The 27,754-nt window shown below is 38.1% G+C and overlaps 1 long non-coding RNA gene across 1 annotated transcript; it reads left to right on the forward strand.

The window, feature by feature from the left end:
• LOC122064828 lies at positions 1 to 15,644 on the forward strand. The gene is made up of 3 exons (XR_006135840.1): positions 1 to 268; positions 14,612 to 14,748; positions 15,537 to 15,644. It is a non-coding gene; the product is annotated as an uncharacterized LOC122064828 (long non-coding RNA).
• Positions 15,645 to 27,754: the final 12,110 nt, after the last annotated feature.

Below are 27,754 nucleotides of genomic sequence, written 5' to 3' on the forward strand. Positions count from 1 at the left end.
GATAAAAAATTGATTCCCCAGCGAGGGAAAAAAATTTCATCTAATTTTGGTAGTCATCATTGAAGATTTGAGGGGTAGGTCTATCTGTTTTTCATTATCTCTAGCTAATAGCTGTTACCCTATAAAGCCCCAACAAAGTAGGTTTTAGATATTTGCCCTCGTTGGGGTTTAGGCCAAATACCCTTTGCACCGAAGCAGAGGACCCTTTACTGTGTGTAGAAGGATCTTCATCTTCATGGCCATGGCCATGGCCGTCTCTTGCTTCCAGGTCACACTCTTTTCGGCTCTTAAACTCTATCTTTGTTTGTTTTGAGCTTTTTTTGATGGGTTTCATGTGCTTGAATTTGATCTTTACCAAATATTCTTTGAAACCCTAAGTTTTGATATTTATTGGGTGTCTTTTAGTATCAGCTTGAGTTTAAGTTATCACTTGATTGGCTTTTGTGCTGAGCTTTACCCTGTTTTGTTGGGATTAGAAAATATCATAATATGTGGAGCTTTATCTGCCGTTTTTTCTGTGTGAGATAGGAAATACCTGAGCTTATGTTTTTTCTGTCTGCGCCAAGTGTTTTTAATGAATTTGGTTTTGGAATGAAATATCTGTGAATACCCATTGGAGTGTCTTTTGCTTTTCTTGGACTGGGAATTTAAGTAGCAAAATGTGCTTCTTGGTTCATGTTGTTAATAGAACCTTACACTCAACTAAACCCAATGACTTTTGATCGGCTATTTGAATTCTGTTCTTACATTCCTGACCACGTTGAGGATGCTTTGGCTGAAAATCAATGTAAAATTACTAAGACATCAATGACAACCTGATTTATATTCAGTAGTGTAGAATGGAAACATATACTGGTTATAGGGTTACCTCAGTGACATTTCACATGCAGCAGAGAAGATCTGGTTGCTTTGCATGTTGTCCCGCACGAACAGACACGATATAGGATTTGCGGCAATCTTGTTAGGCAGTGGAAGATGATCCTTCACAGCAACCCACTCTCCAAATCGAAGGGATGCGATGGAATTCCTTGGAGGCACTAACTCACTGTTGGGAGAGCCAGAGAGAGAGAGAGAGATTATTCTCCTAGTCACGGTTATGTGGCCAGACCTCTATATTTATAGAGATATGGCCAGCTTGGGTTTCTAACCCAAGCCGGTCTGTGCAGCTTCGTTAGGCACTTCACGTGGGTAAGCGCAGTCCCAGTATGGGCGCTCCACGTGAGAATCAGTTATGAACCATTTTCTACTAACATTTAGAAATAGTAAGCATACATAGTTTTGTTCTCATGAGTCATGATTCATGGCTTGGATTTTAATTTTTACCTTGGCAACCTCTTCTTTTACAGACGGGGATTATGCTCCTACAAAAATTAAGGTTCTACCCACAAGTATGAATATAGTTCCATCAGCAAACATATAAACAGAAAGGGGATAAAATTTTAAATTTTATTGAGTTTGAAGAACGATGCTTTTGAAAATGAGTTTTGAGAACTAATTCCTGCTTACAATATATATATATATATATATATATATTTTGCAAATTTTATAGGTAGAAAGGAAAATAATAATTATTACATTAAAGTTGTGTTCATATCGAAACAGTGGCAGTATGACCCGCCATTAAACTGGAAAAACACATCCACCTAGACCAAATTAAAATTTGAAATTGCATATTCATCCCTCTTTTGTTCCTTCTTCCGCTTTTGGGATGAGGGCAAATGAGCTGAACTCAAACAACATACCTCATGGTGCTGTTGCAATATATCAACTACTTGAGCTATGTCAAAATGTTTGGATCTCTTTGGAGTCCAAAGTGAATTGAACATATAATGTTCTCTAAAAGCCCCACCAAAGAAAATCAATAGTTTTGTAAGATCCTTAACATATTTTATGACTCTTACTTTTATGGAAAAACTATTGCGTATTAGTATTGTTAGGGGAAGTGTTCTCTTTGTTAAGTCGTGGGAGTAAGTCAGTCTTAGAGTTTGTTTATGTGTACTCTATGTTAAGGAGTGTTGGCCATTGTTATTTACTTATTTACTTCTTTTGACTCTAATTGTAATTAGACTGTTAGTAGGACACTTAATAATATAAGCTAAGAACCTAGGCCACGATAGTGGTGATTCTGTGTTCTATCATGGCTGTGGGTTTTCCCCCAAGTTCCCTCTCTCTCTGTTCTCTTCTTCTCCCTTCCTCTATCTCAGGTACTGGTTTTCAGGTTCTTGGTTTTATTACATTGTATCAGAGCTATGAAGAAGGAAAAAAAGGCTACAAAAACATAGTTGAAACCGTTCTCAGTAAGATCTTTCTCTCTTCTTCTTCTTCTTCAATTCATCTTCAATTGCTCCCATCTCGGAGTAAGCTTTCCTCCCTTTATCAGCTTTGATTCATCTTTTCCCTATCCTCTCTTTCCTATTTCAGTTCTTAAACTCTATTCTACCGAACTCTGTTTTTTGGGACGGTTACAGTAGTCCTAAAGATTTGACTCGAACTCCCTTAATATAACTCTGTTTATTTTGCTTAAAGGAAATCCTCTTCTGGGCGACCAAAACCGTAGACCCCCTTCCCTGTTGTGAGATTTCAAACTAAAATCAGACCTGGTCTGAAACCTACCGTTGGATTTGATCTCAGGTCGACATTCTTCTCTGGCTGCTGGATTTTTCTGGTAGCTGGTGGTTGTATTTGGGAGGACCAAGGGAAAGGAATTACTCCCTGAAATTTGTGTCGATTCATTTCCAAATGAGACAGTTTGAATGCCATCACCAAAGCCTATTTTTCTGCCTCTGGTTCGAGTTGGAGGTAGGAGACTATATCACCACCCACCACAATTCCACTTTTTTTTTTTTTTTTGGGAGGGGGGTGGGTAGAGTTTTCTGTCTTGGAGCATGGCCTCTGCACTAGCATAGGGGCCAAAGGGAATGCATGCAAGAGCATCGACATGGGTGGGGTAGTTCTTTTGCTCCATCCTGTGTTTGGGCGCAGGTGCCACACTCCCGGGCATAGTCCTTTTTCCCCTTTTTATTTTTTTATTTTATTCCTTTGATTTCCTTTTCATCCCCTTACTACCTTGTATATTCCTTTATGTCCATATTTTTAAAACCCCTTCCAAGTCTGTGGCCAAACAATAAATCTAATCTTTGTTATATCCCACCTCTTTACTTACCTAGTGAACCCTTGTAATTCTGGTTAATTACCAGATTTCCACTGCTTCATTATAATTTAATTTTACTTCCCTTGGGTGGTGGGCCCATAATTGGGTATAATAGGGGTTGGAGTCATATTGGAGTAAGGGACATTTGACTATACTCTCTCTGCTAGTTCGACACAATTTGCTTATTTATTCACTGCTAGGTTTCCATATTTCTTGTTTATTTGTTTGTGTACTGATATCCTGCTCATAGCCCTTCTAATACTTTGTTTTGCCTGCCTGCTCTATCCTTGATAGCATATGTCTTGTTGTGCTACTTGTTCCTCATATTGATGCTTATCTGAATTATCTGTTTTATTTATCATTATTGGTGTAGTTTATGCACTGTTTTACCATCTGTGCCTTGCTTTATCCTTGATAGCATATGCCTTGTTGTAGTACTTGCTCCGGATATTGCTGCGATTCAGATTTACTTATTTACTTTATTGTCATTATTTGTGTAGTTCTATACACTGTGTTACCATCACTGTGCATTGTTTTGTTTTTACATCTTAGTATACTTGTTGAAAGTGTCTTTCCCTTTCTATACTTTGTGTATATGTTATAATATTTGTATATATATATATTTTATAGTGGTGCGTCAGATAAGCAGCCGACACTTTATTATAATTAGCCATTCACCTTTGCATGGATCCATTTGTCTAATCCTTTGATGCAGATACGGCTGCCCTTTCTTGGTTGGACCAGCATGACCGGCTTTGGAAGCCAAGAGCCAAGAAGAACCGGTCCAGCCCAGGGTTTTGGTCCAACAAGGGTTGGAAATAAAATTAGTAGTTTACCTAGTATTTTATTTCATGCTTTTAGTTTCTAGACTTGAACGTAGGAGTAAGATTTATTTCCTTGCTTTTGTTTCCTTTTTATAGTTGTTTCCTAATTTAGGCTAGTTTCCATTCCAATTAAGTTTCTAATTTCATGTTCCTATTTTCCTATACATTGGTTGTAATCGACTGAAGATTTAGAGAGCAATTTGATTATTGAATGAATGTGTGAGTGTGATCCTCCTTTTCCCCATCTCTACTCTGATTTCCTCTCCCTTCCCTAAGGGTTCTCTATCAACTTGGTATCAGAGCCGAAGGATCGTCCTTCGTTCTCTTCCTTTTCCCATTCTCTGTTTTCGGATCTATCGTGACAGAGAACAGCCAAAAAAAAAATCTTCATACCCATCGTCCCAGCTGAAACCCCAATCCCACCCCTTCAACCCTTCCGAAACCCCACCGAGCCTCTGTTACCTCCGTCTCGGCCTCGGACCTCTATCAGCCAAAAAAAAAAAAAAAACTCTGCTGCAAATAGAGAAGCCGAACCACAACTCCATCGACTTTTTTTTCCAGTCTCAGTCCAGAAAAAAAAAAAAGAGCAGAGAGAGAAAATAGAACCAGAAGGAAGCGAAGGACGATGTCGGAGAAGCAGCAGAGAGAGCGATAGCAGCCGCCGCCTCCTCTCGTTTTTTTTTTCCCTTCCGACAGCAGCCGCCGCCTCCTCTCATTTTTTTCCCTTCTGACAGTAGCCGCCGCCTCCTCTCTGTGTCCGACGGCAAAGAAAAAAGAGAAAAAGAATCGAGAAGAAAGAAAAGTCGAGAAGAGAGAGAGATAGAAGCTAGAAGAAGAAAGAAGAAGACGAAGAAGAAGAGAGAGAGCAAAGAACACACCTGGTTCGGAGCCTTCTTGATTGATTCAAACTCCATCTCCATCCTCTCCACCGCTGGTTTGAACTTGACCTCCATCCCCAAATCTGGTTTGAAGTCCTCCCTGGTCACACTCTTCATTGGGAGTCCATTTCCCGCCTCAAGTTTCCTAAGGATCCACCGCTGGTTGTCGAACTTCCCCAAGCTTCCGCCATTTTCTCCTTCGGTTTTCTCTGGTTTCGACTCTAAGAAGGAAGAAAACTCCCTTTCCTCTGTCACTATTTTGAATTTCTAAAACCCACCCCCACGATTCCCCTTTTGTTCATTTTTTTTTATTTATCTTTTATTTCCTAAAATACCCCTTCCTTTCTCCTTTATTCCCCTTTTGTCCCATATATTTTTATTTCCAAAACCCCTATCCCACACGTGACTGACATACCTTTTTGTGGTTTAATTTGAACTTCCAAAAAAAAAAAATAATTTACTATTCTGTCCCTGCCCTTTAAGCTTCCAGTTATTTACTATTCTACCATTATTCTTTGAGTGCTATTTTGTTACTCATCACCATGGTAGCCAATAGTGAAGTTGTTCAACAGCTGAATTCCTATAAAGGAGAAACTGATACAAAATTTGATGCTCTCACTAACATGGTCACGTCCCTAAAGACAATGGTGGAATCTATGCAAGTTTCTATTGATCGTTTGGTGGCCGCAGATAAAGGAAAGAGGCCCATTCAGTCTGGAGATTCTTCTAATACCACTCCACAGGATCTGCCAGTAACACCACCACATCATACACCACCACCACCACCTCCACCACGATATGGGACTGGGAGACATGATGATGGAGCAGAAAGAGCAGCAAAACTGGATGTCATTGATTTTTATGGAGGCAATAATCCAGAATTGTACCTTGACTGGATTCACAGTTTAGATACATTCTTCAGATGGTACGGGTTGACTGAGGCTTGAAAGATCCTATTTGCAGAGGCCAAACTGAAAGGCACGGCTCGAGTCTGGTGGATCAAGTAACAACAACAGAACCGAACCCGAGGCATTGGTTTGGTCAATACTTGGGCTGAAATGTATAAAGTCATGAACCAGCGATTCTTGCCTTCTTATTACAAGCAACGCATGCATCTCAGGTTTGCACAGTTGAAACAAGAGAATTTGACCGTTGAAGAGTATGTTGCTAGATTTTATTATTTGGCCACTCGTTCTGACTTTGAGTGGGATGAAGAAGTCTTAGTGGCCCAATTTCGCAATGGTTTGCAAACTTAGTGCTGCCCTTGCATCTAGTCGACTACCTACAATGGAAGACGCCGTACAAGTAGTATATCAGGTTGAGGAAAGTCTGAAACGCCCATACAACTGGAGAAATTTTGCAGATACTTTTTCTCGAGGTACTAGTTCCGTTTGGCAACAGTCTCCTACCCAAGAGAGGTCATCTAGCAAGCCACAGGCAAGTGCTACATCTATGGCTTCACGACCTAGTCGGCCGTATTCTCCACCTCGACATGTTTCTGAAATGTCATCTTCACGGCCTACTCGCCCATATTCACCCCCTCGGCGTGGTTCAGATAAACCTTCTGATTCTTCAAAATTCACAGTTCGGTGCTACTCATGCCATGGATTTGGACATATCAGTGCCCAATGTCCCAGCCGTTTGGTTGCTTTTATTGATAAGGATTCTCCTATACCATATATTCCCGAAGAGCAACTTGGTTCTGACACAGTTGATTTAAGAGAAGAGCGTGCAATAGGTGAAGTCAATGACACTCTCAGTGACGATGACCAACATCCTTTTTATGTCATTCGTCATGTGTTGACCACTCAGAAGGCCACTAAAAATGAAGATTGGCGCCGCAGTAGTATTTTTCAGACTCGTGTGAAGTGCAATGATCAGTTGCTAACCTTGGTTATTGATGGAGGCAGTTGCACTAATGTTGTCTCTGAAGACGTTGTTCGTAAGCTGGGATTGAATACAGAACCACATCCTAATCCTTACAAGGTTGCTTGGGTGAACAACACTAATCTCAAAATCACAGATAAGTGCTTGGTCACATATTCTATTGGTGGATTTAAGGATACAGTCCAATGTGATGTCCTCCCTCTGAAGGTGTGCCATATCCTTCTTGGTCGACCTTGGTTGTTTGATAAGAAAGTACAGCATTGTGGCTATGCCAATACCTATGCCTTCAAGCATGCCAACAAGACTATGAAGTTTCATCCTGCCAAAGATCTCCCTGAAATTAAGCTCAAGAAGATGGTGGGATCATTCCTCATTCAGCGTATTCCTTCAGACGGTCTCCTCGGTCCTTTCCCTAACTCGACGGAGTCGAGTTCTTTTCAGAGGAGGAGAGTTGATGCAGATACGGCTGCCCTTTCTTGGTTGGACCAGCATGACCGGCTTTGGAAGCCAAGAGCCAAGAAGAACCGGTCCAGCCCAGGGTTTTGGTCCAACAAGGGTTGGAAATAAAATTAGTAGTTTACCTAGTATTTTATTTCATGCTTTTAGTTTTCAGACTTGAACGTAGGAGTATGATTTATTTCCTTGCTTTGGTTTCCTTTTTATAGTTGTTTCCTAATTTAGGCTAGTTTCCATTCCAGTTAAGTTTCTAATTTCATGTTCCTATTTTCCTATATATTGGTTGTAATCGACTGAAGATTTAGAGAGCAATTTGATTATTGAATGAATGTGTGAGTGTGATCCTCCTTTTCCCCATCTCTACTCTGATTTCCCCTCCCTTCCCTAAGGGTTCTCTATCATCCTTCCCCCGTAAGCGTCGCGCTGTGTCAGTGCCCAAATGCGGTGATAAATAGACAAGGGCAAGTGAGAGGAAATACTTCAGCCATAAGCGTAGGATTAGACTAGCTTCCTGAAACATTGGGTTCTTAACAGGTAAGAGCTTAGAGTTGGTGGATGTTATAGGAAATGAAAGATTAATATTGCATGTATTTAAGAGACAATATGGAAGAGTAACAAGGCTTAGGTGTTGGATGACTTTAGGCTTTGGTATTCTGATGATCAATGTAATGGAAACGGAGTTGGCATAATAGTGGACAATGAACTAAAGAATGATGTGGTAGAGGTCAATAGAATGGGGGATAGGATTATATCCATCAAACTGGTGTTGGAGAAAGATGTTGTCAATATTGTTTGCACTTATACACCCCAAGTAGGATTGGATGAAAGTAGTAAGTGGCAATTTTGGGAACACATGGATGATCTAATATAGGGTTTTGGCCAGGGTGAATCAATTATCATTGGAGGTGACCTGAACGGACATGTTGGGAGAGATCGTAGAGGATATGAAGGTGTACGTGGAGGTTATGTGATTGGAGAGCGGAATGAAGAGGGGACCTCAATCCTAGACTTTGCGGTTGCATACGATCTTTCCATTGTGAACACTTTCCTTAAGAAAAGAGAGAGCATTTAGTTACTTATAAAAGTGGGACTCAAGTAAGCCAAATAGACTACTTCCTAATACGAAGGGCAGACAGAAATGTGTGTAAACTGTAAAGATTGTAAGGTTATCCTTGGGGAGACAAAAAAGAGTAGAGATTTCGTTCAGGTGAGGTGTATCAAAAGTGAGGATGGAAGAGTGTTGGTAAGAGATGAGGACATTATGAGATGGGTTGTGTATATTTGTGTCCTAAATGGACATAGTTCGAGTAGGAATGACCTGGAAGATGGCTTTACTCAACTAGACTCCACATGCCCTAGATATTTTCGAAAGATTAGTGTGACGGAGGTTGAAGTGGCCAGAGAAAGATGAAAGCAGGTAAGACTCCGGGTCTAGATGAGATCCCAATAGAAATGTGGAAAGCCTCAGGAGTATGTGGGTTGGCTTGGTTAACGAGGTTATTTAACGAGATTATGAACACATGCAAGAAGCTAGATGATTGGAGGAAAAGCATTGTTGTCCCGATCTTCAAAAATAAAGGGGATATTTATAGCTGCAATAACTATAGAAGCATAAAATTAATGAGTCATACTTTGAAACTGTGGGGAAGGTCATTGAAGCCCGACTAAGAAGAGAGACTGATATCTCTGAGAACCAGTTTAGTTTATGTTAGGTAGATCTACGATAAAAGCTATTTACCTTATGAGGAGGCTCAAGGAAAGTTATAGATCCTACAAGAAGGATCTCTACGTGGTCTTTATTGACCTTGAAAAAGCATATGATAGAGTCACTAGAGATTTAATCTGACATGTCCTAGCTATGTGGGGTGTCGAGTACATATGTGGATATAATTAAGGATATGTATGATGGCATGGTGACTAGTGTGAGATTTGTGGGAGGTCAAGGTAAGGAATTCTCAATTACAATTTGTTTACATCAATGATTGACCTTAAACCATTACTTGTTTGCTCTTATCATGAATGAGTTAACCAAAAATATTTTAGATGAGGTACACTAATGTATGCTCTTCGCCGATGACATTGTTGTAATGGATGAGACTAAAGCAGGAATTAACACTAAGCTGGAGCTATGGAGATCAACCTTAGAAACAAGAGGTTTTAAAATTAGTAGATCGAATACGGAATATATGATGTGTAACTTCAATCATTCTATGATGGATAATGAAGCAGTGAAAATTGAGGAGAGGGAGATTCTGCAAAAGGACTATTTTAGATATTTTGGGTCGATCATAAATAAAGAAGGCGACATAGAGGATGATGTCTCTCAAAGAATTAAAGTGGGATGGATGAAGTGGAGAGGTGCGTCCGGAGTATTGTGTGATTGACGTATCCCTTTAAAGCTTAAGGGAAAATTTTATAGGACTGTTGTGCGTCGGGCCATGATGTACGAAGCGGAATGTTGGGCAGTTAAGAAGTGTCATATATAGAAGATGTGTATGATAAAATGATGATGTTAAGATGAATGTGCGGCAAAATTAGGAAGAATAAAGTAAAGAATGAGCGTATTAGAGCTGATTTGGGAGTTGCCCCGATCTGTGACGAGCTCCGAGAAAGCCGTTTGAGGTGGTATCGTCATGTTCAACGGAGGCGTAGCGATGCTCTAGTAAGGAAAAGTGATAGGATTAAGATTGAAAGGGCTACAAGAGCTAGGGGCAGGCCTAAAATGACCATAGGAGAAGTTATGAGGAATGGCATGGGTGGTTTAGGCCTTGTACCAAGTATGACCTTGGATATAGCCTATTAGAGAGTAAGGATCCATGTTGACCCCATTTAGCTGAGATTCTTCTAACTTGCTGGGCTGTATCCTCTTTCCTTTTACTTTGCTACTTTCATCTTTCTCTTGTTACTTTTTAAATTGCATTTTTCACCTTTCATTTGTCATGTCCTATTATTCATATGTTTGAATCGATGTAGCCGATCTTGTTAAGTTGGGATCATAGTTAGTAAGTTCGGGAATGACAATAATATGGGAATAGATACATACGACAATTAAATGGGTTATGTGGCAATAATACTTTTCAAAAATTCGGCGCAATAAAATGTGCACAACAATGATAAGATACGTGTTTTATACGCTTGCTCTGAAATATCCAGGAGTAAAAATAAGGGTTTATTCTGGTATTAAGAATGAACTAAAATCAACTCTTTCCAACTAAATTTTCATTTCCCATGTTTTCATGAACACCTAAATCCAATCTAGCTTTCTAATTGGGGATCATTTCTCAAATATATAATTTTTTTTAACATCTAATATTAATTAAATTTAACCTTGTCGATCACAACAAATGTTGATAGGTGATCCATCAACCACTTTCTAGCATAGCAAATAATGGCATATATTTGTCAAGAAAATAATAGTAATAGCGTATGGATAATTATTTAACAAATTAAAATATCATCATTGATATTATCTTTTCAAACAAGAAAATCCACCGCAACCCCTACTGATGCGGATCTGGGTTCTAAATTGGAATGAGATGTTGTATAAGCCCACTCAGATATTCAATAATTCAATTGTAATAACCAACGGAAGATTCGTAATTAAGGTAAGATTTTAAATTGGGTGGAAAAATTGTAATTAAATAAACTTAATAGGCTTATCAATTGGAACAAGAGGGTGAATAATGAGGTATTTGATTAATAGATTTAGGACAAACTTGGAATGAAGTTAAAATAATGGGTATAAGGTAATAAATGAGAAAGGGAGGGGCTATATGGAAAGGTGGGTTGGAATTAATAAAATAAGAAAAGGAGAAGCGTGTCATCCACCTTTTTCTCAAAATCGAGAAACCTACGGAAAGGACAACCCCCAAAAGTCAAAACGATACTTCTCCCTTTCTTATTTTATTAATTTCAACCCATCTTTCAATATTGCCCCTCACAACCCCAAAAGTCAAAACGACACTTCTCCCTTTTTTATTTTATTAATTCCAACCCATCTTTCCATATTGCCTCTCCTTCTCTTTTATTACCTTATACCTTTTATTTAACTTCATTCCAAGCTTGTCCAAAATCTATTAATCAAATAACTAATATGTCCACCCTCTTGTTTCAATCCATTAGCATATTTAGTTTATATAATTGCAATTTTGCCACCCAATTTAAAATCTTACCTTAATTACGAATCTGCCATTGGTTTTACGATTGAATTATTGAATATTTGGATGGGCCTATACGTGATTTGGTTATGGTTTTAGAACTCAGATCCGCATTAGTAGGGGTTGCTATGGATTTTCTTGTTTGAAAAAATAATATCAATGATGATATTTTAAGTTAAATGATTGTTCATGCGGTATTGTTATTATTTTCTTGACAAATATATGCTATTATTTGCTATAATAGAAAGTAGCTGATGGATCACCGATCAACACTTGCTATAATAGAAAAGGCTAAACTTAATTAATATTAGATGTAAAAAAAAAAGGTTTGAGAAATGATCTCCAATTGGAAAGCTAAATTGGATTTAGGTGTTCATGAAAACACGGGATATTAGAATTTATTTATAAATATTCAGTTTTAGTTCATTCTTAATACTAGAATAAACCTGTATTTTTGCTCTCTGATTTTTACAGAGCAACTGTACTAAACACGTATCGTATCATTACGTGCATGTTTTATTGTGCCAGATTTCTGAAAAGTATTATTGCCGTATGGTCCTTTTAATTGCCGTATGTATCCATTTCCTTATTAATGCCGTTCCCGAACTTTCGAACTAGGGTGGGGGGTTGTGTTCTCTTTGTTAAGTTGTGGGAGTTGGTATTTAGTATTAGACTTTGTTTATGTTTAGTCTATGTTAAGGAGTGCTGGTCATTGTTATTTACTTATTTACTTCTTTGACTCATATTGTAATTATAGTGTTAGTAGGACATTTAATAATATAAGGTAAGGACCTTATCGTGGCTCAAGGATTTCTCCCAAGTTCTTTATATCTCTGTTCTCTTCTTCTTCTCCCTTCCTCTATCTCAGTTACTTCTTTTCAGGTTCTTGGATTTGTTACACATATAGTGACAGAGTAGGTTGGTAATTTCTTGGAAGAGATGAAATTAGCCACCATCAGGATATTGTCAAGTACCCTTAAATCAGTTGGGGTTAGTTATCCAGAAAGGTTATACAAATTAGAAATAAAAGAAACAGAAATTTCTAAACTGAATGGTAAGTCTTCAAATTAACATTTTCTTTTGGTGAGACTTCAAATTAACTTTCAGCAATTAAGAGCTGTGATGCAGCACAAGTCCATCGAATTGTCCTAGGCAGGCACACACTTGGGCCCATATATGGGTTATTCTTAAGCCCTTGGTCAGGCCCAAGATTCTGTCCAAAATAGCCATTGAACAGCAGTTTTAAGGAGGAAATTTTGACAGATTGTGTGGGGCCAATGGAATCTATGCATGGAGAAGATTTTCTGGATTAGTTTTCTTGTGGTAGAAGTCTTCTAGGAGATATTCTGTGGGCCCAAGCCAGCTTGCATGGGGGAAGTTGAAGAGCTGCAAGATTTTAGGATATTTATGGATTTATCTAGTTTCTTTTTTCCAGTTTTAGGAAGGAGAGCTTATTTCATTTTAATGGTATCTAAGGAGTTTCTTTTTTTATAGTTTTTAATTTGTTGTTATTCTATTTTGAGAGCAATAGAGGAGAGTTTCTATTCTTAGTAGGTGGCTATTTCTTTTACTTTCTAATTTGTAAAGAGGGAGGGGGGATCTAGACATGATTTGGAAGCCTTCTGAAGGCTGCACATGGACTGTTTATATTTTGTGGGTTTCAATTTTTTATTTCCCTGTAGTTGCAAGTTATTAATAACAAGAAGGGAGAAACCATCCCATCCCAATGTTTTGGCTATTCAGAAAATTGTGGTCTCTTTTGAGATGCTGCTCCTATGGTGAATTGAAAGTAACCTATGGTTGTGAAACAGTCAATCTTCTTTTTTCTGTTTGTTTTTAACTGTTATTCTGGTCCTACAAAGTCCAGAAACCATGCTTTTTTATCATGGCTCATAACCCAGCTGATGAACCTAAGTTTTTAGGTACAGAATCAGCCCTTAAAGACCTTCCTTTGATTATGTTAACAGCTCCATCCATTGGCCAGATTTGTAGTTAATAGTTCTTCTATAATTCTGTCCACTTATTCTGTTTAGTGATCACTGCATTCTGGATTTCAGTAGGGTATCCAGTGTTTGTTCTCTTGCAGCCTAGCTTTCCTACATCAAAATGTCTCACCTCTAATTTGTTTGTTTCTGAGATCTAAATAATCCATCAAATTTCTAAAATTAAACTAGCCTCACCTCTTTCTCTTTGGTCTATTGGTGTTGAAGAGTACACAAATGATTAAAGTATGTCTTTCTAATTCTTATGACCTCGGAACACTTGTTAATAATTCTCCTTTTTGGGGGTATTTATTGCATTTGTGGGGATTTATTACATTTGTGGGGATTTCAGTAATAAGTATTCCATGAGTGTTGCTTATGTATGTTTATTCTCTAGTATATAACCTTTCTCACATTTTTACCTTTTTTGGCATAAAATTTAGTATCAAATATTTCACTGTAGTGCTGATTGTTTTTGGGACCGTTATAACTTTGAACTGTTTTTGATATTGATCTGTTGATTATTGAGTATGTGAACCACTGCAAGACTAAATGAATTTGCCTTGACATGCATTACATATTGCCAATGGTTTGGTATACATATTTATCCCTCAAAATTCTTTCATATAATCTGTCCATTGCAGTCCCATGAAAAAGTCTCAAATGTCCCTTGTTATCTTGCTTTCTCTCTACTGGCTATTGAAAAGGTAGGTAGCATCAATCTTGTAGAACATACTTATTTTTTTTGTGTGGGTGTGTAGAGTACATCATGTTGTAACAAAACAGCTGCACTGCTGCTGCTAACAGTGAATAAATACATTTCCTTTAATGAAAAGATAAAACTAGATAATAGAAGCCTAATTTGCAGACTTTTCATGCTTCCACCCCTAAGGCCCTGAAATGAGATCCTTAATACAGTTTTGAGCTTTTGATCACTGTCTTGCCTGTCGTGGATGTAATTTAGACTACAATTATAGCTTCATATGTTGCCTTACATGATGCTTTTTGTTGAGTATGCCCTTACTTGAAGGTTGTATTTCTATATTCTTTTTATGCTGATTACTAAATTTGCTATTAATAGAAAAGATGTGATTTTAATCCTTGTTCCATATATAGAAAAGATGTGATTTTAATCCTTGTTCCTTATATAGTGGCTTGCTTTTGGCTTTGGCTTTTCACGTATACGGTTGTTTCTTAATGGATCTGGGAAATAAATTGGAAAAAATAAAAGTAATAAACTGACAGAAAAATTCTATTTTCCCCTCTTTTGTGGCAGATGTTGCTCTGCTAGCAGACAGAGCATTTCAGTCAGGGAATATTTAAAGATCATAGAGGTTAAATAAAGCATCTGCCGCAGAAAAGCAAGATACTCCCCTACAGAGGAGCAGTCTGAATATTGGGCTGAGGCTCAAGGTTGGTGGTTATTTTTTTATTTTATTTTTCTTTCAATCCTATTTGATTCAATTAATACTTTGAAGTGTATTCACCCAAACCCACATACACAGAGAGAGTGACATTCAATCTAATATCACATAGATCTCAGTATCCTACCCACAACAGGATTGTAGAAGTACTCAACCAACAAAGTAAACTGGTGATATCTCCCCAAGGACAAGTCTAATCAGCCTCAAATTAATAGTATTAATAGGCCTCCCTAGGGTCTTCAGTATAAATTTGATCACAATCCAACTGTAGGATGGTGAGATGTCATAGGATAACCAAAATACCAACTTGATGCAGATTAATTATCAAAATAGGCTTGTTTTATTAGGAATAAGCTTAGGGTTGGGTTCCATATATGTTGGGCATTTGATCCCATGTATTTTGAGTGTAATAGACCACTTTTATGGCTTTAAAAAGGGGCTCTAAGATTGAGTACGGGATTACTAGTTAGTTTCCTTTTTCCATTAGTTTTGTTTTTAGTAGGGTTTGATTTGAGTTATATTTGTTTCCTTAGGAGTTAAGTCATTAGTAGTTAGTTTTCTTTTTTAACTAGTTTCTAATTTCAGTTTTTAGTAACTATTGTATTAGAAGAATATTTGGTTTCCTTTTTGAGGAACTTTTTATTTTGTAATTCTCTCCCCATTAACATTATAAATAAAGAAGAGAAGGCTCCTAAAAGCCTACAATGATTTTGATAAAAGAAATAATGGCTGTTGCTATTGTCTTCTTCATGAAGAGTTGTCTTGTGTTTGATCAAGGTTGAAGGAATTGGTGTTTGATCCAATTGATTCTTTGCGGCGTGAAGTCCAAGAGGTCTCTTCAACTATTATTTCTTTCTTTTCAAAGTTAATTGGAAAGTTCTTCAAATCAGGTAAGAGATCTGAAACTGTGATTGAATTCTTGTTATAGAAATCTCCACATTTCTTTCTACTGCCCCTACTCTGTTCTGGAAGATCCAACCAGCCGATGGTCCTCTCCTTTTGATCAATTGTTGGGTTTATTAAGAGGGAGGCTCGACCTTAATTTGGGACCAATCAGACCAGGGGATTTTGAGTTATGAAGTTTCTCTCAATTCTGGCGGAATGCTAAGTCTGTCCAGATCTGAATTCTGTTTCTGTTTTGCCTTGCTGAAATCTGTTGTCTATTTAATATCCCAGTTCTGCTACTATTTAGTCCTACAACTGGTGATAACTGATTTCTGCAATTATGAGTTCTGAGTTCTGAGTTCTTGTGTTGCTGTTTTGTGGAATCGATTTTGATTTTACCTAATCTGTGATGAAGTTAGTTGCTACCCTTGTTCCTGAATGGACTGATTCACCTAATAGTAATTTGAAATTATCATATGCTGTTTAATATTCTACTATTGAGGTTTTTTTGAAGCTATTGGGATCGACTGCAAGGTTTTAGAACCTATTGTCCAGATTTGTTAGTATACTACTGTTGGGTTACTTGGTGGATTCTGGTTGCTCTATGGTTTATAAGTTCCTGCAGTATTGGGTCTCGTTTGGTTTGTCAAATCTTGTCCTACATTAAGTGGTATCAGAACATGGCTGAGAACAACACCCTTACCCTGGCTTCTATTATGGAGTTTCTACAGCGATGGAGAACCGAATTGAAGGCTGAACTGCAAGTTTTGCAGACTGATCTGAATGCAAGGTTGTTGGCTATAGAAAACCAACAACCTACTGGTGATTCACATACAATACCCAAAGTGGAAGAAGCACCATTGAATGTAACTGCTCAGTCGGCTAACAGGAGACCTATCCCTAATCTGAGATCAGCACAAAGGATTCTTGTAGAGGAACCTACTTTAGAAGAACACATAAGGGGTTATTTTGAGAATGAACGTCCTAAACATCAGAGGTACTCAAGGGATTCACAGAAAGTCAGGATTGATTTGAAGGAGTTTGATGGTAGACATGACCCGCAGTTGTTTTATGGTTGGATAGCTGCATTGGATAACTACTTTGACTACTTTGACCTATCTGAGGAACGAAAAATTAAATTAGCTCGTGGTAAGCTAGTTGAGGTTGCTCGTGATTGGTGGAGAACGTATGAGTATGAATTGGAGGACTGTGGTAGAGAACTTACTACTTGGGAGGAGATGAAGTAAGAACTGTTTGATAAGTACTTGCCATGTAATTTTAAAGCTCGCATACGAGACCAACTGAACTCTCTTCATCAAGGAAATATGATTGTTGCGGAATATGTGAACAAATTTGATACACTTTATTCTCGCACAGGCATTAGGGAGAGTGAAAGGCAATTACTTTCTCGGTTTCGATTGGAATTACGAGCTGAAATTAACAGGGGAATTGGTGTTGCTAATGTGTATACAGTGAGAGATTACTTTGACAAGGTTCTTCGAGCAGAGGAACTTTTAGCACAGTCAGGTGGAAGGTTTGGTTACCAAGCTAGGGAGGTCAAAAAAAAATTTTCAGCCACTAAACCTAACACTTTAATACCCCCAAGAGCCACAACTCCTTTATGTGAAGTGAAGATACTTCTATTCAAACCAAAAGAACTTGAAGTCAAGGTTCACATTGAAGAGATGGTTCTTGAAGTTTCAAAAACAGAAGGTCAAGAGACAAAAGATTCCATAGAAGAGTTCTGCATTGAAAGAGAACATAGTAGACAAGACTGAAGCCGTGGACAATGATGTAGTGGTTGAAAGCACTCCACAACAAGTCTTTGAGATTCATGATGAAAATGAAGAGTTTGTTCCAATCCTTGATGAGAAGGTTACCAACATTGACAACTCTATAGACACGACATTCACAGTTGGTATTGATTCAGAGGTTGAGCATGTAGAGTTTGTTATGCCATCATGGTTCTTTGAAGAGAAAGCTCCACACCTAGAAGACTACCTTCCAAAAGTCTTCAAGCAATCGGAATTTTGTTTGGGAATGGTTAAAGCTGCTACGCACATGTTGTTTCTCCCTTATCACTGCAAAATTCGAGGACGAATTTTTTCAAGATAGGGAGAGTTGATGCAGATTAATTACCAAAATAGGCTTGTTTTATTAGGAATAAGCGTAGGGTTGGGTTCCATACATGTTGGGCCTTTGATCCTATGTATTTTGAGTGTAATAGACCACTTTTATGGCTCTAAGATTGAATACGGGATTACTAGTTAGTTTCCTTTTTCAATTAGTTTCCTTTTTAGTTGGGTTTGATTTGAGTTATATTTGTTTCCTTAGGAGTCAAGTTGTTAATTGAGTCAAGTCATTAGTAGTTAGTTTCCTTTTTCAACTAGTTTCTAATTTCAGTTTTTAGTAATTATTGTATTAGGAGAATATTTGGTTTCCTTTTTGAGGAACCTTCTATTTTGTAATTCCCTCCCCCATTAACATTTTAAATAAAGAAGAGGAGGCTTCTAAAAGCCTAGAATGATTTTGATAAAAAAATAATAGCTATTGCTATTGTCTTCTTCATGAAGAGTTGTCTTGTGTTTGATCAAGGCTGAAGGAATTGGTGTTTGATCCAATTAACTCTTTGATAAAAAAATAATGGCTTCAACTATTATTTATTTCTTTTCAAAGTTAATTGCAAAGTTCTTCAAATCAGGCAAGAGATCTGAAACTGTGATTGAATTTTGGTTTTGGAAATCTCCAGATTTCTTTCTACTGCCCTTACTCTATTCTGGAAGATCCAACCAGCCGATGGTCTTCTCCTTTTGATCGATTGTTGGGTTTATTAAGAGGGAGGCTCGACCTTAATTTGGGACCAATCAGACCAGGGGATTTTGAGTTATGAAGTTTCTCTCAATTCTAGCGGAATGCTAAGTCTGTCCAGATCTGAATTCTATTTCTGTTTTGCCTTGCTGAAATCTGTTGTCTATTTAATATCCTAGTTCTGCTACTATTTAGTCATACGACTGGTGATTACTGATTTCTGCAATTCTGAGTTCTGAGTTCTTGTGTTGCTATTTTGTGGAATCGATTTTGGTTTTACCTAATCTGTGATGAAGTTAGTTGCTGCCCTTGTTCCTGAATGGACTGATTCACCTAATAGTAATTTGAAATTATCATATGCTGTTTAATATTCTACTGTTGAGGTTTTCTTGAAGCTATTGGGATCGACCGCAAGGTTTTAGAACCTGTTGTCCAGATTTGTTAGTATACTGCTGTTGGGTTACTTGGTGGATTTTGGTTGTTCTTTGGTTTATAAGTTCCTGCAGTATTGGGTCTAGTTTGGTTAGTCAAATCTAGTCCTACATTACAACTAGGTTTCAGAATTAGTAAGTTAGCTGTAACTTCACATCAGCGCTGCGATTCTCTGTCAAATTAACTACAGATCACCCACTAAATTACTGGAATAACATATATCAAATCCAAGGTAATCCATCGTACAGATTGAGCTAATCATTAGAGGCATAGAAAATAGAAACTAGCATCTCAGATTTAGTAACTCCCATAATCTACCAATCTGCAGATCCGAACGGGACCAAGTTCTGGTTGATGGATGAGTCTGGTTAATAGGCATGAATCCCGGAATATCTCAAACATTCAATGATTGGATGTGGAGATATAACCTGTTTATAGTTGCAGCAAAAAGACTTCAAAACAGGGGAACAGGGGAACCATAGGTCTGTCCTTACTGCAGTAAATCAGCAGTGAATCTCGGATCTGGTAATGGGGTGATGAACAGAAATGAATATCTTCAAACAATCTTCCAGAATAGTAAAGGATAGACTGAAATTGACTTCAGGTACTTCCTTGATATCGCAGGCCAGGATAGAAGAAGAAGAAATACAATGGAAGAAGGGATATGACCAAAGCCTCTCACCTATGGCCTTGGTCGGTCTCTCACCAACTGATTGGCATCTCACAGTCTCACCCATCCTACTCTCTCTCACAGCAGACAAAAGGCTCGATCCAATTTTTCTTAACTTCAAAAATCATGGGGAATGTGTGGGCTGCCCCTCCTTTATTGATAAACAGCAACCAATACCCCCTTGTGTGGAGAGGGATATCTCTCTACAAAATAGTAACTAAATAAAAATAGAAACAAGACCTAATATAAGATTTATCTTCTGGATACAAGTCAAAGTAGAAACTGGGAAGTAGGTGGACTTTATAAAAGAGTCCTACGGTCCTACCTAATTACAATAGATTGCAATCTGACATAAAATAGAAACTATTATGTAGTATCATAACAGTAAGAGCCCTTTGCTAAACATGTTGTAATTAAAATAAAAGCAAATAATAGAATAAGATATTCTATTGACCCTCGACACAAGTCATGAATGTAGTAATGGGCCTAAACCTGGCACATGATAGTGGGCCAAAGTCTGGGCCTAAAGGTCTAGGCTTGGCTGCGAAAGGAACAAGACCTGAAAGTCACTTGAGAGTTGAAGAATACAAGCATAGGTTAGGAAATATTTATTGGGGTGAAGGGGAAAGGGGGAAGGGGGAAGGAATGAATGTGCAGTTGTAGGAAAGTCTTTGAGGGATGTGCTAAAAGGAGATTATTGGTTTGATCATATCTTCTCTATCAAATTCAACCTCAAAATCATTGGAAGATCTAGGATTTAGTATCCTGTTTTGGATTGTCAAGTTAGTTTCCTATTTTGTAACTTCGGCTAGTTTCCTTTTTGAATTCATTGTTAGTTCCTAAATATTTCTTTATTGGTTAACAAGTTAGAATAAAGTTAGGAAGTTATTTCCAACTTTTGTTTCGTAAGTTACTTTTCTTTTTTTGTTTTTGCTTTATGTCCAAGCTATGTAAGCTTATAAAGGGGTACTCATCGATTGTGATCGGGAGACAGAGTTGATTAATGTTATTATTAGTGCAAACTCTTGGCATAACAGCTGCTATTGAGAGGTAAGATGCCTAACCCATTGAGGGTGTGATTCCCAAAACTTGAGGGGTGGGATACTCATTCCACCATTCTTCTCCCCCCTTCAACCCCTCCTTCGGTTCCTTTTGCTTTTCTTATTTTCCTTTTATTCTACTGTTGTGAGTGTGATTGATCATTGCTTGAAGACCAACAACCTTCCATTAATCCAGAACAGGACGAGCAAGAAGACCAGGTTCGACCACCCTTTGTCAGGGTTTTGAGGGTGGATCAACCAAGGCCAGATCTCCACCCTCTAAACCCCAGTCAGCAACATCGTTTGGGGGCTTGTTCCTAGTCCTAGGAGGCCTACTGGACCTAAATTTGATGGCCATTGGAGTCCTCTAGTTGCTGCTCTTGAAGACCAACTTTAGTTTCCTAATTGGGAACTTCTTCTTAGATCTCCCAAACCTGAGATCGGGTTACAAAACCCTTCGGAGGGTTTGATCAACACCATAAGAGGAGCCATTGCCAGAAATTGGGCCCCTTCAGAGCTCTCTACAGCCAGCCATAGGCTTCCCCACTTCTGCCTAGGTTTGGATTTTTCTCCAAGTCTGATTTCAGTTACCCTAAGGATTGGTGAGTTGTTAATTGGAGTTTGGGATCTTTACTGGGGTTGGGTAGTTCCTACCTAGCTTTACATTAATTGAAGTAGTCATCTAATGCGTTTAACCAGTCGTAGAAGAAAAAAGGGGATCGTGCCTTCCATTCATAGTTGGCATGGCGTCGCCAAGGCGGTGATTTGGTGTCCTGGCGGAAAAAGAAGTTCATGGCAGTGCTACGATTTACGTGACTCACAAATGGCGGTCGCCATTGGCTGATAGGCATCGTCATGGCACCGCCATGGATGCCAAGTCAAGCCTGATTCACTAGGCGGTCGATTTTTTTTAAAATGCAGGTGATTTTGATAGGGTTATGTTGATTTTTGATGATTTGATATTGCTTAATGTTGGTTTTATATGTTATAGGGTGTATATTGTAGGCTTGTAGCATGCTAAATAACTTTAGAAAATAGGCGAAATAAAAAAATAGTATACTAAATAACTTTAGAAAATAGAAAAAATAAAAAATGACACATGGGCGATTTGACCGCCATGGCAACGTCATAACGGGCGATTCATCGCCCATTCGATTAGCCACCCGTCCATTGCCTTGGATCGATTTGATGCTGTGATAACTATGCCTCCATTATACTCTTTCAGTTCCAATTTTACCTTATGCGAATTGTCACGATGAAATTGGTTACTCATCATTATCATCATAATCTTCTTCATGATACGTACGAGTAGGTACGTTCCTTTGTGCTTAGAATGGAATCTTTGTTTGAGCATTAGGGATAGCATTCAGAACAAGAGGAAATTGTCCTCTTGTTCTGAATTAATGGAAGGCTGTGGTCTTCAAGCAAAGTTCAACTCACACTCTCGCAATAGTAGAATAAAAGGAAAAAAAAGAAGCAACATGAATCGAGTGGTTGAGAAAAAGGGGGGGGGCGAGGGAAGAATAGTAGAATGGGTATCTCACCCCTTAGGTTTTGGTATCACACCCCTCAATGGTTTATGCATCTCATCTCTCAATAGCAGCTGTTAAGCCAAGAGTTTGCATTCATAATAACATTAATTAATTCTGTCTTCCGATTACAATTGATGGGTGCCCCCTTTATAGGCTTACATAGCTTGTACATAAAGCAAAAACAGAAAAGAACTTAGGAAACTAAAGCTGGAAATAATTTCGTGTTAGAATATGTAACTTAAGTGTGCCCCTGGGGCACATTGGGTATTTCCCCATTTGGCTGACCTATTTTGTCCTAGTTAGAGTATGGGTCGGGTAGGGGGGGGTAAACCTGTAATTCTGTTCTCTTTTTTGCTTACTAGAAATACATACCTTGTGTGATCAGTTAGATCACACAAGCATTCTCCCCATTCATATTGTTAACACTTTGTAACTAAATTCTAATTTGTTAAAACAATGATGAAATATTTAGGATCTAACAACTGAACTCCGAAAGGAAATTAGCCTAAGTTTATAAAATAGGAAACTAACTTGACTAATTTGACAATCCAAAACAGGAAACTAAATCCTATGCTAGCTGAGCCATTATGGCTGATGGGGCTCTTCGCTTGAAGCTGAATAATTGACAGCTATATAGATCTTCTAGGAGATTCTTTTGCAGATAACTTGGAGGCCACCATATGCTGATCGATGGAAAGATGGGCTGGCTGCTGAGCTGAAAATCTTGGCTGAGAAGCTTCTGCATGATGGGGGAGAATGTCTTGCTGTGGAGGAGTCCAAGAATGGAACCTTAAGTGCTGGACAGCTGGAATAATAGTGCCAAATTTACATGTGAAACAAATATAAGGGGAGAGGAACCAACCTACCTGCCTCTTTCAGTACACGTTAGAGTTGATAACCTTTTATATTGGATATCTACTTCCCCAATGCTTTGCATTTAGGAACAGTGTGAGGCTTCCAGGAAGCATTATTCTTATGGAACTGGAAGTCAAGTATTGTCAGGATCCTTGGGGTTGAAGTTTAAGACAAATTCCTAAGGCATTAATAAGCAAGGACTTGGAACAAAATTTACCTTAACCTTGCCAGTAAATTTTTTCGTGGGGCCTCCATTGAGATAAATACATCATGAGGGTCGTCAAGAGAGATTGAATGCTCCGAGACTCATGTACTCCCTAGATGAGTTAGAATACTTTGAAACTCAAGACTATAAAATGTCTTGAAGTGACGTATCCACATTCTTGTCACATGCCATTATATGGTAAACGATCAACTCAAACCCGTTTTTTTCCCAGTGGTTTTGTCTACGCAACCGATTTATGTATCGGATTCCACTTGCCCCATGGTTGGGAACTAATGATTGGCTCTGTTTCCAAAGATTTTGGATTTGCTCATAATGATCAAATTATATCTGGTCTTGTTTCCACTTTTCCGGTTATTCTAGGTTCAATAGAGGAGAGAAGGAGAGAGACTGCAAGGAGAGGAGCAGCCGATATATATTGCTTCCTCCCTCCATCGTATTATATATAAACCAAAGAGTTACAATCAAATAAGTTAAATAGTACCTTGTACAACAAGATAACTACAAAATAGAAACCTACTCTAATTAGGAAAGATAACCTAGTTAACTAGGAAAGCGAACAACCTATTCTAACTTGGAAATGAAATAAATTAACTGTCATGTTGGGACAAACCCCCAACCTGTGGCTCAGTTCTTAGCACCTATCGTCACTGAGCTTCTAACATATTTCTGAAAAATTGAGCTCGCATCAAAACCTGCAATGCAAGGAAAGAAAGCATTCCAACTAGCCTTTATTTTCTGGCACATGCAACTCTGGAACCCATCTGGTGAAAGTGCAATGTGGCAGTTTGTGTTGCAAATTCAGTGGGGATTGTGTTGTTCACATCTTCACGTAATATAGGTTTAGTTTCAAAACTAATCTGACTTCTGCATGTGTCAATAATGTCTTGAAATTTTGGAAAGTTGACATAGTAAATAATATGGTTAAGATGAGCCACAAATTTTGGCCCCTGGTCTATCCATGGAATTCAGCATCTATCTTGTGGCTTCGTTGATCAACAGCCATTGTCATGTGGCAGTTATTTCAGCTATGCAAAATTGTGTTCTGGCCAGTATGTTCAGGAAATTTTTTTCCAAAGAAATTAATGTAATTTTATAATTACATATATACCCTAAAAATAAAAAAATATGGCAGAAATGGAATATTATGGGAGAAGTTAACAAATAAAATGGCAACGTATGAAATGAAGGACTGATTTTTTCCTTCAAAATATGCCATTTTCTTTTACATATTTCTCAAAAATTTCATGTGTATAGCTACATTGAGATTACCCCTCCCCCAAAATTTCATGTTCTTCCAGATGGCAGGATTTAGGTGGCCATCATCGGTTTTCAGATGGCTGGATTTTGACTTCTCTTTATCGTCTCTGCTCTCCCGATGGCCGGAATTTGACTTCTCATATTTGACACCAAGTTGGGCTTCACAGAGTTTCCGGTGGCCTGATCTTGACTTCTCGGTTGTGGATAACGTCATGTGGACTTTGATCACAGTGTTTGAGTCCCTGGCCTTAGCTGCAATGATCTGCTTCTTCTTCATCTGCTGTGGTTGTACCTTCTGATTTGTCCAGCTTACCGGCCAGCCAGCTCTCCTATGACAGGTTTTATACTGCATCTTCAGGAATTTGACACCTGGGCACCAATGAAAACTCCTGCTCTCAGCTCTCACAGTTATTCACATCTGGTAATCATTTTGCAAGTTAAAGAGGTTGGCAGCTTGATAACTGAGTGTGGAGTGTGGAGTGAGAGTGAAATAGTCTAGCAGCATATGTTGGGAACTTTAGGTGAGTGAGTGTTTTAGCTTTGGTGGTGGGTTTCTAGTAACCCCAGTAACTACCATCGGGCAGTTTTGTTAGCATTACTTTCAGTGGATATAAATGTCCAAGTCATCCAGTCATCTATTGAGTTTTCAGACCAGTCTGAATTCTCCATGTGCCAATAGATCCATCATCTATTTCGTTTGAGAATGTTCTAGAATAGGAACCACTGAAGAACTATGGAAGAAAACCCCTACAGTATGAGCTATATGGTTGAGATGGCTTACCAAATTTGGAGTAACAGAGTATTTTTAGATGCTAAGGAGTTGGTAGATATTATGTAGATTGTATTAGGCGGTTTCAGAAATTGCAGACTATGTTCTGTTTATGGGATTTTTATTAGTTGCCTTTCTTTTATTTCATTCAAACGGTTCAACATTATGTTCTTGATGATGGTGCCGCTTGCTCTTGCCCCAGTACTTTGGAGAGAGATAGTGTCTGCAATTTGGGGGAGCGCTCTCTCAAATTGTGTGAGATAATTTTTTTTTGGACAAGGTATGAGATAATGACTTATTAGCATTTATTCCCTTAAGGTTATTTAATATAGATTATTATATAGTTATGGACATAAAAGCCCATAATGATAGAAAATAAGAAAAATTATATGATTACCTATTTTTAGGTTTCCCTTTATAAAATTATTCAATTTATATTTCAGTTAACAAAAATACAATTTTTTTTTTGTTTGGGTTTACAAAGCTACCCAAAACAGTGTTCATCTTTTAACTGAGGAGGGTTTTTTTTTTTAGTTTTACCCCCACCTACCTGCTCCTATACCTATCTTCTTTTCTTCTTTCTACTTCCATTTCAGTGATGCGAAGATTTCCCAGCGGCCCTTACGATCATCTCACCGTCCACATCCCATTTTACGGAGCCAATGCATGAAACTATAGAGACCAAATCCAAGCTAATGTATATATATGGCCATGATTCTATGAAGTGATGATAACGATAATGTAAATTATGTAATGCAAATATTGGGAGGCATAGAAGATAAGCAGAGGTGGGCGGGAGGCTGAACGGAGAATCTTAAACCCTCCATGGCCGCAGCACTCAACCCAATAGACCCAAATACATGCTCACTTCCTCTGCCATCACCTCCACCAGTCCAACCAGCTCCTCTCCCATTTCGTCTCCATCTGTGGCTCTCTCAACAAGATGCCCTATGCCCACCTCGTCTTCCTCTAGACGCAAGACTCTAGTTTCTTCAATTCCATGATCAAAGGCTATTCAATCTGCGGATCTTCTCGACAATCCCTTAATCTCTTCACCCTAATGAGGAGCTATGGAATCTGTACCGATAGACTCACCTTCGCCCCTCTACTCAAGTCCTGGTCCAACCATCCAGACCTCAATCTTGACCGAGAAGTCCATGCCAAGATTGTTGCTCTTGGATTCAAATCTCACACTCCCATTTGGATCTGGCTTATTGAGCTCTACTCTTGTCACGACGTGATGAAAGATGCCAAACGGGTGTCTGATGCTATGTCTCACAGAGACGTGGTTGTTTGGAATATGAGATCATCCGTGGGTACTGTAAGAGAGGAGATGTGGTGTATGTTGAGCCGGTAGATTTCGTGGCGGTGCTTGTTGGATTTTTGTCACGTTGGAGAATGTAGAGGTGAGGAACTGGGTGTTGGAAGTTCATTTCCCTATATTGCATCCCTAAAATGGGGGTAGAAAGAAGAAAATAAGATAAAGAGGGAGATAGGAGCAGGTGGGAGAAGGGAGGTTGGGGGGTAAAGCTGTCAAATAAACCTCCTCAGTTGTGAGAAGGGAGGTTGGTAGTTTTGTAAACCCAAACCTAAAATAATGTATTTTTGTCAAAGGAAACATAGATTGAGTAATTTTGTAAAAGAAACTCAAAAATGGGTAACCTTATAATTTTCTCTAGAAAATATTGCGTGTTGAAAAATATTCCACTTCACCATATCTCACAATAGATTTGAGGTATGAAATTAAATTATGTTCACAACTTTAGTACATTGAACAATTATTCTGGAGTATCTTGATCACTGATTGGTAACAAAACAATATAAAACGATAAAATAATTATAAAATATACTTATTAATCAATAATAATTTTTATAAAATTATTACAGAATTGACTCTTCGAAGACTGGATCTCTTGCCCCTCTATGTTCGCCTTTCGCATTCGACTCTTCGTTTGTCCTTGATTCTTTTATTTTTATTACCTTTTTTAATGAATACAGTTTAGCGTTACCACCGAAAAATATAAATATATATATATATATTTATATATATTTATATAGTTTTGCCCATACATTCATTGAATTTGAATCTTGGCTTGCTGCAAATCGCTCATTAGTAGAACAAGGCTCTAAAACATTATAGCAATCGTTTCGTTCATACTATAAATTGCATGTGAATTGAATGTGAATCAAATTAAAAACATTATAAATTGAATTGACAAATCATTTTTCAATACCAATACTATAAATCGCATTTAAATCAATTCTAAATAGAGTAACAAAAGACGATGTAAAATTGAAACCGAATAAAAATGATTATAATTTCAATTTATTCCTATTCGATACAGTTTTGATTCTACTTCATCAAAATATAAATTGAAAATTGAATGACCAAAATTACACCGTTTAACACTCCTACTAATCTGTCAAGTTAATCAAACAAATATGGGTTCATTTTTTGGTAGAAACTTTGAATTTGAACCTGTGGCTCGCTCAACAACCCCGAAAGAGACGGTACAAAGGA

The sequence above is a fragment of the Macadamia integrifolia genome, unplaced genomic scaffold (genome assembly GCF_013358625.1).
Source record: "Macadamia integrifolia cultivar HAES 741 unplaced genomic scaffold, SCU_Mint_v3 scaffold1784, whole genome shotgun sequence".
Lineage (NCBI taxonomy): Eukaryota > Viridiplantae > Streptophyta > Magnoliopsida > Proteales > Proteaceae > Macadamia > Macadamia integrifolia.